This window comes from Archocentrus centrarchus, chromosome 11, assembly GCF_007364275.1.
Source record: "Archocentrus centrarchus isolate MPI-CPG fArcCen1 chromosome 11, fArcCen1, whole genome shotgun sequence".
NCBI classification, from domain to species: Eukaryota; Metazoa; Chordata; class Actinopteri; order Cichliformes; family Cichlidae; genus Archocentrus; species Archocentrus centrarchus.
Genome location: NC_044356.1, coordinates 22,142,740 through 22,156,153, shown reverse-complemented (window position 1 = coordinate 22,156,153; position 13,414 = coordinate 22,142,740).

The following is a 13,414-nucleotide window of genomic DNA, read 5'->3' as shown; positions in this document are numbered from 1 at the left end:
GCATGATGCGAGTCCATTCTACCATAAAAGGGCAAGGAAGCGCCAAAAGAGCCATGATTAATGAGCAACATTCTCGTTTACCTTCGAATCCACCTGCAGGAGCTGCTGTATTTGAGCTGCGGAGACCTGCTGAGGCAGCAGCACAGGGTGCTCTGTCCAATTCAGCCTTAACAAACATGGAGAAGGAGAGTAAGTTACGTAGACAATGTCTTTTATTCGCCTCACGTCTATTTATTTTCGGCAGGCGGTGCGTTGTGTTTTCCCGCGGAGGACAAAGGATGTTTTGTATAAAACCTAACAAGGTTATTTTGGTAACTACAGGTACCCTCATTTTGATTTTAGAGTAGCTGTTTCAGTATAAATATTGAGTACACAAACTTGCTGCTCGGGACATGTTTGGAATCCAGTCTAATTGAGAGCTGAAGGCTTTAGAGGAAAAACACATACCACTGGAAATATTCATTTTATTTGCATTAGAATTATTATTTTTTTTTTAATACTAAAACCACCTACTAGCGTTCAGTGTTGATTTAAATGAACGTTAATGATAGGCCATCCTTTTCACTTCTACAATTTTAACCGGAGATTGGAAAGAAAGAAATAACACAAAATTAAGAAGTAGTTAGGTACAGTGTATGCGCATTTCTGCTTTTTTGTTAAACAGCTTAAGCGAGCACACTGTTAAATAAACATGCTGTTATGGATATCGAGAAGCTTTTAGACTACTAGGCCAAATTACAAAACAAATAATATTTTCGAACTACTGCATGAGTTTCGAGATGGAAATACACATTTTATTTCAAATTTACAAGACTTCAAAACGTTATAACATATTTTAGACTAATGCTTTATTCAGTATTAATTAACTTACTTTTATTTCATAATATTAAGAATGTATCTTGTGTACCACTGAGGGTTTTAATAAGTACGTGTGATTTCCTTTTTTTAGCTGTCTTATTTCTATTTCCACAGTGGTTCTTCATGTCTGACATCCATTTGTTTTATATTAAAATATTTTCGTTTTGGGGTCCAAAATGTGACTTTAGTGCTAAAATTGGACTACAAAGTTTATGTTGTAAATTAACAATGAATAAGCTTTACTTTTTATACTTTTTGTCTTAGTTTACCCTCATATCGGGTAAATCACGCATGGGAAAGTATCTGTTAAAGCAGACCCTTAAATCCATTAAAGGACCCTTGGGTGTTCATGGAACCCAGATTTTAGGTTCTCTGAAGCTCCCTGCACGACCCCGCGCACCCTAGGAGCCATACAGAGTTGGGTGAAAAACAACAAAAACCCCAGGGTCATTCCCCGGTCACGGTTTGACTTTGTTGTCACAGCACCACCCAAAGCTAAACAACAGTTTACAGACCACACTGGGCAAACAAGCACCTTAACAATGCAGTCACAGTTCAGCTACGTCGCCCTGTTTGACCCAAACACTTCCAGACTCCGTGTTAAATTCTAAAAATGGCCTCAGCGCTGTGAGATAGGACGATTTTACTGGTCCGACAGTCAGAATCCAGCACTGGGCGGCTGATGGTTCCCATTAAGGGCCTGAGATAAACACATGGACGATGACAGATGGGGCTTTGGTGAGGATGTCTAAAGGTTTAAAGCTTGTGTCTTAACGAACTGATGCAGAGATCCCTATTGAAATGTGGCTGAAACAGACGCCTTGTAGGCTACCAGCCACATCTGTGCCAGTATAAGGACTTGAATACAGCATATGAGAAAAAAAAAAGCAAAACGACTTTTTTGCCAGAAATCGGCGTGACGTTTAAGCTCTTAAAACAGCTATAGAAATAGAAATAATTATAAAAAAAATAACTTTAGATTTCGACTGAAATATCTGGCGGATCTTCTTTAAACACATGAGCGCTAAATGTAAATAGGAATTTAAGAAGCTGCAAACAAAACAAAGCAAAACAAAAAAAATTAGTAAAGAAATTAAAATTAAAATATATGACGAGGCACTAGGAAAGAACTATTATTAAAAATAATCTACAAATTGTGAGCAAGTTTAACTTAATATATAAATAAATTTAACTTGTTAAAAACATTAAAGGTGTTGTTAATATCGGCACAAACATTCGTCAGTTAATAAATTTAAAATGAATTCGAACAAAAAGAAGGAGCCGAATTACGAAACCAGTGAAAAAGCAAAATACATTAATCTGTCTTTTTGTTACTTTTATTTTAGATATTTATTTTAATTATTTGACTACATTTTGGCCGAATTAAGATATTTGAAAGAGATTTTACTATTAACCATATTTTTTTTCTGGAATATGCATTTTTTGCTTACTCTTTCTTCTCTTAATAAGATAATTTTAATGGCCTTCTATTACAACTTATTGAGAGCATGTCTTAATTAGTATGTATTTTTAGACAGTTTCAGGAACCAATTAACCTCTGATTTTTTTTTTTTTCAAAATCTGCAAGCAAACTATAAAACAGACATTTTAAAAAGGTGCTTTAGTGTGTAAAAGCTGAAGTACACTGACTGGTGCTGAGTGACAAAGACTTTGGAAACACTTTGGGCTCTTTCACTGTAATATTATACTAACTATGTGCTCCTTTAAACTGAATCATAGCAGTTTAAAAATAAGCAACTTGTGATGATATAATCCCTTTCCCCCTGCATGATTTATGAAACTCAAAATGGAAGCAGAGTTGATGAAAAAAAAAGAAAAAACTCGCAGGCTACCAACCCGAGAGCAAACGAATCTATACATACTTTAACAGCCACAAGGAAACAAAGTGATGTAGTGATGTATATAAGAGATATGCAGTGAGACAGTTTGAGGGTATTAAGGGATGAATTTGCATGTGCACGTACATGCGCGCACACACACACACACACACACACACACACACACACACACACACACACACACACACACACACACACACACACTTCTAAATATAAAAGAAAAATTAAATCAACTGTACACATGAGCTACATTTACACATTTTGTGTGTGTGTGTGTGTGTGTGTGTGTGTGTGTGTGTGTGTGTGTGTGTGTGTGTGTATGTGCACAAGAAAAAGTCATAAAAAGGACTATTAATTTCTGATAAACATGATAAAATCAGCAAAATAGAAAGATTTGGTTTAAAAAAAAAAAGCACTTTGTAGAAACTTCAAAAGCTGGATCATTACAACATCCACTGTATATCAAAACTTGTTGATCAAAGCCAGTGTGATAGAGAAATCTCTAAGTAGCCTATGCAAATACAAGGGAAAGGGACATAACCACAGAAGCAGATACTGTGTCCTCACACTCTGCAATTAATTTGTTGATTTTATTTTCAGGTTTTTAACGTGTGTGTGTGTGTCCACGCGCACATATTTGTACATCTGTGTGCACACATAAAAGACATTATAGGATCAGGAAATTAAAAAGACTAGACATTAACTAGGCCTCGCAAACAATGATACAGGGATGTGACCACAAACGATAATTTTCTCTTCAAGGTCAGTGAGGATGATTGTGGAGCTCTACATATGAATGAATTGAACGGACTGTGCTGTTACACATGTGAGAAAGTTGTAGTTTGTGCATGGTCAGCCACAGCAATATGCACTGCACGCACACACACACACACACACACACACACACCCACACACACACACCCACACACACACACACACACACACGGATACAGAAAGAGCAAGAGAGAGAGAGCACTTTCTTCTTTCAGACAGAAGGTGCTGGAAACCCAGAGAGACAAAGATGCAGACAGACAGAAGTCACTCATCAGGTTAGTCGAGGTATTGGCACGTCTGCACTCATTGACCACTCCCCTGTTGTGATTGGCAGCCAAAATGAATTCCTCCATCGACAAACGTGCATCTCTATGTGCCGATAAAGGGACGGAGCCGATGGAACGATTGACAGAATGATGGTGGAAAAGAAGGAGGGGAAGAAGAAGAGAGGTGACATCATGTGGTTAGTAACAGTCTGTCATGCCAGGCATGGTTGACCATGGTAGCTAGGGTAGTGGAGGGAAGGTGGGATGTGTATCATCATGATAAGAGGTAGGAAAAGTAGAGGTTAGATGAGTATCAAAGGCTGGCTAAAGTGCTGCACAGCCACATTTTGACAACAGAACTCACCTCAAAGAGATGTCTGTAGCATTCGCTGAGCCCCTTTTGTGTGATGAAGCACTCCTACTTCGAGTGCCAAATGGACTTATACAAAGAGATGTGAAAAGAGAAGAGCACAGCTGGAATACTTCAGCAGGTCTGAGGCCCACAGGAGGAGTGAAGACCGGCTAGTAGTGTAGAGACAGTGGTCCATCCATCACACAAGTCCTGACCCCAGGTTGACCCGAGCATGGCAGCCAATGAGGCACCCCCAAACCTCCTAAAGAAAGACCCCCACAACACATACGCACACACTTATCTAGACGCACACAGAAGAGATCGGGTGTCGCTGAGAGGAGTCTTGATGCTCTTTGTGTTGGCCATCATCTCTTCCAAGAATCCTTTGTTTTAAACATGACTAATGTGAGTACCAACACCTGACAGACAGGCTGTTCATCCTGTGTCTCTCGCTCTCTCTCACACTCTCTTTCAAAAGCTCCCATACACACTCCCTTCAGATCAAACAGGAATTACCACAGAGCAACATACTGGTTGGAAAACTGTCAGTCAGAGTAACTGTCTGTCTTACAATTAAGACAGACTTGCAATAGTGAATGTAGAAAATTTTAGTCCCTTTAAAAAAAGGGTGGGGTGGGGTGGGGGGCAGTAACCACTTTTTGTTAGTAAACCAGGTAGGAAAATAATTAAGTTCAGAGGTTTATTGAGTCTCAAAATATGTGTAAATACAGACCAGGGTGCTGCATGGTCCAATAGGAAGATTGTGACGCTGCTCTGGTGACGAAATCTGTCCACAGACACACAGACATGTTAAGACCTGCCAAACAGCCAAAGCTGCCTTTGTGGTGGTTTCCACTACAGTAGGTGTGCCAGCATTTTGCCATGATCACACACGCTCACACTATCATTAAACATTTTAAACACCAAAGACCTTCAATGGGATCTCCAGCTGTGACAATAATTAAACACCCATCTCCAAAAATACTACGTCTATGTTTATATACAAGATAAAGTTACTTCAAAGTTGAGGTCAGGAGTGGAGGGATTACACATGCTATCATTTATAGTATTACTGTAAATATAAATACAACCATGTGAAAAAGAACATTTTCACAGGATTCCACAGAGTCCTGTCAAAAATAAGTGCACCTCATGATTCTGCAGCTTGTAGTACCACCTTTAGCAGCAATAACTTGAAGTAATAGTTGTGGATTGTTGTGGAGGAACTCTGGCCCGCTCTTCTTTACAATGTTGCTTCAGTTCATTGAGGTTTGTGGGCATTCGTTTGTGCACAGCTCTCTTAAGGTCCTGCCACAGCATTTCAGTCGAGTTGAGGTCTGGACTTTGACTGGGTCATTGTAACACCTTGATTCTTTTCTTCTTCTGCTGTAGATATGCTGCCGTGCTTGGAATCATTGTTTACACCCAAATCCTCACCCCTCCACCACTGCGCTGTTTGTGCTGCTTTGGTTTTCTCCATGTGTTGCGCTGTGCATTATGGCCAAACATCTCCACTTTGGTCTCGTCTATCCAGAGGACATTGTTCCAGAAGTCTTGTGTTTATTCAGCTGCAACTTTGTAAACCTATGCTGTGCTGCTATGTTCTTTATAGAGAGTAGAGGCTTTCTCTGACATTTCCAAACAAGACATACATGTTCAGTCTTTTTCTAATTGTACTGTCATGAACTTCAACATTTAACACATTAAATGAGGCCTGTAGCATCTGAGATGTGAGTCTTGGATTTCTTTGCAATTTATCTGAGCATTGCACAGTCTGACTTTGGTATGGATTTGCTGGGATGCCCACTCCTGGGAAGCCTGGTGGCCATCTTGAAATTTTTTCTACTTGTGAATAATTTTTTCTCACTGTAGAATGATGGGCATCAAAGTGTTTGGAACTGGCCTTACAACAATCAAGATCTAAGGTCATTGCTGAAGACTTTCCTTCTTGGCATTGTGTTAACACACACACCTGAATGCTCCAGAGCAGCACACTGCCAAAACCTCTGCTTTCATAGCAGCATTATTTTGGGTGCCCCACTTCCACCACAGTGTGAATGTGGTTGTGAGTTTGGTGGTGGTCGGAGGGGATGTAGGCGGCCACGTTTCTGTCAGACTGCCCCAGGGCAGCTGTGGCATTAGTAGCTTACCACCACCAAGTATGATTGAGGTGCGAGTGAAGAGTGGAATTGTAAAGCGTCTTTGAATACCTTGAAAAGCGCTACATAAGCCTAAGGCATTATTATAGAGGTGCTCACACTTGCTGATGATCAGTTAATCAAATGCATTTGATTAGCAGTGCCTGGCTGCTACTTGCACTCTCACTTTCTAAGGAAGCTGTGTGGGTGTACTTAGTTTTTCACATGACTGCACAGTCCTGTGAAAACTTTCTTTTCCCCCTGACTGTACCTGCCAAACTAGACCTTAAAACAGACTTCTTGGTAGTTGTTTTGTTTGTTTGTTTATTTTAGCAATTATGGCAGACTCACAAGGTGAAACAAGACATGGGTTGTACCATAACCATCTTAGATACTGGCCTTCAGTTTGGTGTGAACTACATGTGTGAAGGTGTACCTTTAAAGTTTAGTCACTGGATCTTGCCCACTTGTGTTGTACTGTATGGTGACAAAATGTGTCCACATTTAGATAAACATCTGCCAACGGCACATTTTGCCATGTTCATATACTTACACACAGACAAGGTGAAATAATCCAGCCAAACACTCATATCTGGTAAAAAGATTGTCACAGTTACTGTCATCAGTCCATACCACCTTCTTTTAGATACTTGAATGGAAACCTGGAATAGAAATTTACAGCTAATCTATTACTCATTACTTACTATTTCCTTGCTTGTAATATAAGTAAGGTCAAGTGTAAGACCACCAGGTATGCTACATGAAATTAGTAGGCTTGTTTGTTCTACTCAGTCATCTAAATATGTATTTTACATGCTTTGTCTTTTTACATGTTGTGCTTACCCATGCCTTTTGTTATGCATCTTGTAATTTTTCCTATTGAACCAAAGATCTACTGTAGGGTCAACAGACAGAGCCAGAGCATAATCCCAAACTCTAAACTGCATGGCCAGCAGTGCTTGTCAATGCAAGTAGATCCTGAGCCAGGCCTTTGATATCAAGGACTTTGAGCCTTTGGTTTCATAAATAAGTAGAGGTAAAGCAGCAAATGCTGAAACGGCCTCAAGCAGGTAATTGCTAAAATATCAAAGAAAGAAACACAGGGGTACAGTCATGGTTTTCACTAAACAGCTTCGAGGCACAAGGCAGGTTTCAACACCTCAGATGAAATGTCTCTGTGTCAGCAACTGTCTGGATGTTTGAGCTCACCTGACACCATTCTACCTGAGAACCACCTGTCAGCCCTCCCCACAGGAGGAGCAATGGTGCTCATGTGCGTTGTGACAGAAGACCATTGGAAACGCAATATGAGAGAGATTAGAGGGCAATTTGTGTATTAACTGACACAAACTGAAGCGCTCAACCACTTTGATGGTTACTGACATGTGTTACGAGATCAGGTCACATCAAGGAATTTTTTCTGCATGTTTTGACTCAGTCGCTGGAGTCTTCTAGATTTCTCCTCTTACATATCTCAAGGGGAACTCACCATATTTTGATATTTCTGAGCCGGATGATACGCAGCTCCCTCAAAGACAAGTTTACTGATCCCAGCTACACAATTGCTTCAGTGCACTGTTTTGATGCCAGAAATTACAGAGACACAGCTGTAAAGCCAGGATGGGTGTTAAAATAGGCAGCAGTAATACAGGAGATTGTTATTGTAAGGATGTTTAAGTGATAGATGTAAGGCATAGGGTAACTCTGAGCCTCTAGTTTGTACACACCCTGAAGCGCATAACACTGTGGGATTCTAAGAGCAAGAGTGAAACTGCGCCCTGATAAGCTTGTCCCCTTTAGGCAATGAGCAATTTAGATATGAGACTTGTAACTGTAAGCTTAGCGAGACAAATTGATTCTCAGTTGCATCTCTAACACACTGCATGCAAGCACAGAGCATTTTCTTTGCTTTTTCTTTTCAACATTGTTGGCGTGAGATGCTGACAGAGCAGAAGTTGGCTGATTCCATGTTTTGTATTCCAGGTTAAAGACTTTCTCAGCTTATCATATATAATGTCTTACATTTACAATTTGTCATCAGTAGCCCATTTTCAAGCATATGTAATTTGTCCTTTCCTTCCACTATTTTTGACAATGTAGCATTTCTATATCTAGCTTGTGGTACGATCTGGACTGTACATTGCTCAGACTGAGGAAATTGTTTTTCAGATTGCTCATGTTTTATTTAAAGCAAGTTTGGCATATATAAAAAATGTCATTTTATTGATTCACTTGTAATTTGTCTATTTTCGCCATTAAGTTGAAGAAACCTTGAAATGTGCACAAATATACCCAACACATATTGTACATCCAGCGACTCACTGCTCCACATAACTTTACCATTTCACTCTTCTTCTATCTCAATCAGAGATAGAAGATTGATGGTAGAAGTAGCCATAATGGAGTCAGCCACTAGTTTATAAACCCCTGTTTTGAAGCTTTAATTTCACCATTTTTTTTAAAGCCAAAAATGACCATATTTGTAGTGGAGTACTAAATTATTAGCTACAGCTAGCTAGCCTAGATAGCTCGCTGTATCCAAAGACTCTCCTGGTGTAATAGACACACGCATTTACCTGCTAATTAGTTATATTAAATGAGAGACTAAGGAAATAAAGCAAGCTATATTATTATAACTGCACTAAACATACTTCTAAAGGCACACAATAAACACACAAGGGAGAGATACAGTTCAGGAGCTTGATTTAGCTGAGGTAAAGCCTAGCAGACACCTCAATGGCAACTATTTGTCACTTAAAGTGGCCAACCTGGGCACTTTAACATGGGAGTCTATAAAGACTGACTCACTTTTTGGGGCCAGCCTCAAGTGACCATGTGAGTAACTGCAGTTTCTGGCATTTCGTCTTTGGCTTTCTTTTTTTTTTTCCTGGAGTTTGCCACGTGGTTGGCAGCAACTTATTATGCCATTTTTGTTGTCAGTGTCATCCCATACAGTTAAGCTATCAGTTAATCCTTTAACTTGCAGTGTGCTCTTTGATGTGCAAGATTTGTCTTTTGAACCTTTACTGTCTGTGGTGTCATTCAAACAACAGTATTCATGAGAATTTTTTTTCAGTCCCGACAGATAGTTTAATATATACTTAGGAGTACTTTGATGACCCAGACACACCTGTCAGCCATGAAATGTCAACACCTCTCACTGCGTTTGGAAGCTTCTAAAAACTGTCATCACGGGATATGATCTTAATTTATGCTTAAGGGTAAAATCTGTCAATAGGATATAACTGATCAAAGCGCACCAGGCTCCCTTTCCTGCTATCACTTTGTTTATTTAAAAAAAAAAAAAGATGCAGCAACTTGTTTCCTCTGATGGTTAGTTTTACTGTTCATAATTCCTTGGTGTGTGTGTGTGTTGTATATGCCACGTAGTTCCCGCTGAATCCCCTGAATCTATAATATTTTTAATTTCAATATAAACCTGGAAATTCAGATATATGATTTCACACTGTTAATGTTAAAATTGGAAAAATAAACTGGGAGGAGAGACAGGAGTACCCCGTGCCAGAACCACTCAGCTGAGGAATAGCCTTTTCCCATTATCTGTTTCACTACTGAACTCCTCACTGAACTCCCTCTACACCATACCACCACATCAGGACAACTACTGCCCACATTGCACACACTGGACTAACCTTACACTCTGTTCACTGCACTGTAAAAAAAGTACATAAAAATGACAGTGGAAAACTGTGAAATGGCAACAGTAATAGACCGGAAAATCAAAAACGGTGTATTTCTGTAGCAGAAACATGTGATTACCGTAAATCAAAAAACAATACATAACTGTAATTTCCACTGCCATAATGTGTTGAAATGACAGTGAAAATCTTTTTCCTGCACTGCAAAAAATGTTTGTAAAAAATACAGTGGAAAACTGCCAAATGGCAACAGTAATAGACCGTAAAATTTAAAAGGGTGTATCTCTGTAGCAGAAACAAGTGGTCACCGTAAATGAAAAACAATACATAACTGTAATTTGTACTGTCATAATATGTTGAAATCACACATTTTCACTGTGAAGATCTTTTTTCCTACACTGCAAAAAAGTCTGTAAAAAATACAGTGGAAAACAGCCAAACGGCAACAGTAATAGACCGTAAAATCGAAAAGGGTGTATCCCCGTCGCAGAAACATTTAATCACCATAAATCAAGAACCAAGATATAACTGTCAAAATATGCTGAAATCACACATTGTTACTGTGAAAATCTTTCTTTTCTGTAAAATTTCTATAAAAATGACACACTCATACCATAAAAATAATTTCTGTCTGAATTATACATATTGCTGAATTGTACATTTAAATGTATTTCCCAGGTTGACTGAAATTTAATCAGGAACTATTTGAAATAATAGTTTGTTTTTTCAGAAAAGGAAATGCAAAACATTGTATTGTTTTATTATTCTGTGTATCAACTGCGTCTGAACTGTAAACGGAATAACTGGATTTAGATTTCATCAGAGGTGGGAAGTAACGAAGTACAAATACTTCGTTACTGTACTTAAGTAGATTTTTTAGGTATCTGTACTTTACTTGAGTATTTATTTTTCTGAGTACTTTTTACTTTTACTCCCTACATTTTTACACAAGTATCTGTACTTTCTACTTCTTACATTTTCAAAACAGACTCGTTACTTTTTAACACGTCAGGGAGAAGTTTGCGTTTCCGGTCAGTGCGCCGTCAGTCATCAAGCGATCTGAGCCTAAACGGAGGAATATTAACATATAAGAGACAATCGTACTGGCGTATCCTCCATCACCGGGGCTTATCGGGTACAAAGGGATTAAATACACAAACCCATGTAATTAATGTCTCATTTATAGCGCTATAATCAGGGGTCACAGCGGGCCGGTCCGAATCCGTAAGTTACGCTCGCAGGACATAAACAGCTTAGCTAGCGCTACTGAAGAGGAGCGAGCATGAAGGGAGTAACGTGTGGCAGGTAAATGCAACGTTTTTAATGCTCAACAAATATCAGCAAACACACAAAGTGTGTGCAGTTTGTCACACAGTGTGTCTACTAGCTAAAAGAAGAGCTGCTGCATTTCAGGGAGAGCAAAGAGAGAGAAGTTCACTCAGAGATGGAGAAAGAGGACAGAAGAGGAAGAAGAGAGGCTAGAATTAAAGGTAAGGACTGGAAAATAAACTGAAGTATGCTGACTTTGTGTAATTCAAAGATTGTATGAAAATACTGCAGTTTAGTACGTAATAAACAGGTTATCTTGTTGTACTGTATTTACAGTAAAGCTCTGTGTTGGTGCACTTTGTGTTCATGGTCAGAGTTACAGGTTACATCAGTGCAGCAGAGATGAGTTTGAATCAAAGCTGCTGATGCTGAGATTCATTCACTGAATCCAACATTTCTACAGCCTGTATGCTGTCAGTGTAGGGGATGGAGATCAGCTCAGAGAGCTGTGAAATACTGGGTTACATCTTTGTGAGTTCAGTTCATCCACACAGAGCAGTAAACCTCAGAGCAGCAGCAGCAGGTCAGCTGATCACAGCCTGCACACCAACATCATTTACTGGAGCTCACAATAGAAAGCTGTGATTCTTCTCCCCATGCAGAGCCACTACAGCTGATCTTAGGGTTCCTCCACCTTCTGAATCCCACTGTAACCCCTGAGTATCCTCATGTTTGTGTTTAGGTGGAGACACAGTCACCCTCTACTATGGAGGACACAGAGAACAGAGCTGTGTTTAAATTCACTTTAACAGTTTGTTATTCAAGCTGAGTACATTCATTAGAATTAAAATTTAGATTGGAATAATGTTTGTGTTCTCATGTATTATTTTATATTTTTACAATAATATATAATAAGGTTCAGTTAGCTTTACACAAAAATAGCAGGTAGAAACATCCTCCAAAAAGCTACTTTTACTTTCTTACTTTGAGTAAATTTCAGAGCCTGTACTTTTTTACTTTTACTTAAGTAAAGAAGTTGAACCAGTACTTTGACTTTTACCAAAGTATTTTTTAACACAAGTACTTGTACTTCTACTTAAGTACAGAATGTCAGTACTTTTGCCACCTCTGGATTTCATCATACAAATTTTCTATTCATGCACCTCGTGAGTGGTCCCAAAATATTCAGCTTATTGCAGAGTAACCTGCTAATATAAAATGAGACTGAGGGAGATACATGCATGTGTCACAGACAGTATCCAATCAGCAGCTTCAGACTTAGCCATGACTGAGCAGTTACACTCACAGGTTAGCACCTTTTCTGCCCTCTCTGTGGGATAAACGACATTACTACACGATGGTACATCATCCTGCCCCAGGTTTTACTCCAGTTTTGTGTCAACTTCGCAACAACTAGTTATGTCACCACGGTAAGGTAAGTTACCTTAACAGTACTGATACCATTAGCAGCAGTGAAGACCTGAGCCACCATTGTGGAGGTAAAGCCAGAGTTAACTTTAACCAGTATCAACTAAGGAAATGTTCAGCTGTAATTTTGGGGAAGTTGTTTAAGACATTGAAATGTTGTGTTCCTCACTGCAAACTTAATCAAAATGAACTGTTTATTTAGGTGCATTCGCTGACATGTTGTAGATAAGGAGAAATTTAAGGCTAATTTTTACCGGAGTTATAATCAGGGTTAAAGTGGACCAGAGGATCTTCAGTTAGTGAGTAATCAATCTGAAAGGCAGTTTGATACTTAATACTGTACAGAGGTCAATTTTGTCTCTTTTCCATGGATTCTGTCATCAGGCACTGAGCACAAAACCATCAGCATGCTGGTGGGTTTCAAAAACGGCAGGTTTGATTCTTGTGAAGGAGTCGCTTGCATGACTCATCTAGTGACATCACTGCCTGGCCAATAAGTGGCATGCAGCCTGTTGATGCCATATTTTCTACATTTTCAATCAACTTGGCGCACCTGGAACCGCAGCTGAGTAGGTACTAAAAAAGTATGTAGTAGCACCTCCTGGTCCACACTCCAGTCCAGTGGGTGGTGGTAATGCACCTATAAGCTGGTTTGCCCACTGCCATTAAAACCACAAGAACAAGGTACTAGCGCCCATAGATATACGTCTATGCTAGCGCCTAATGGAATACCCTAAAAACTAAGACAAGCTGAGTCTAGCTGAGCTGAGTAGGTACTAGTGGAAAAGTGGCAGTCTCTGATATCTCCATG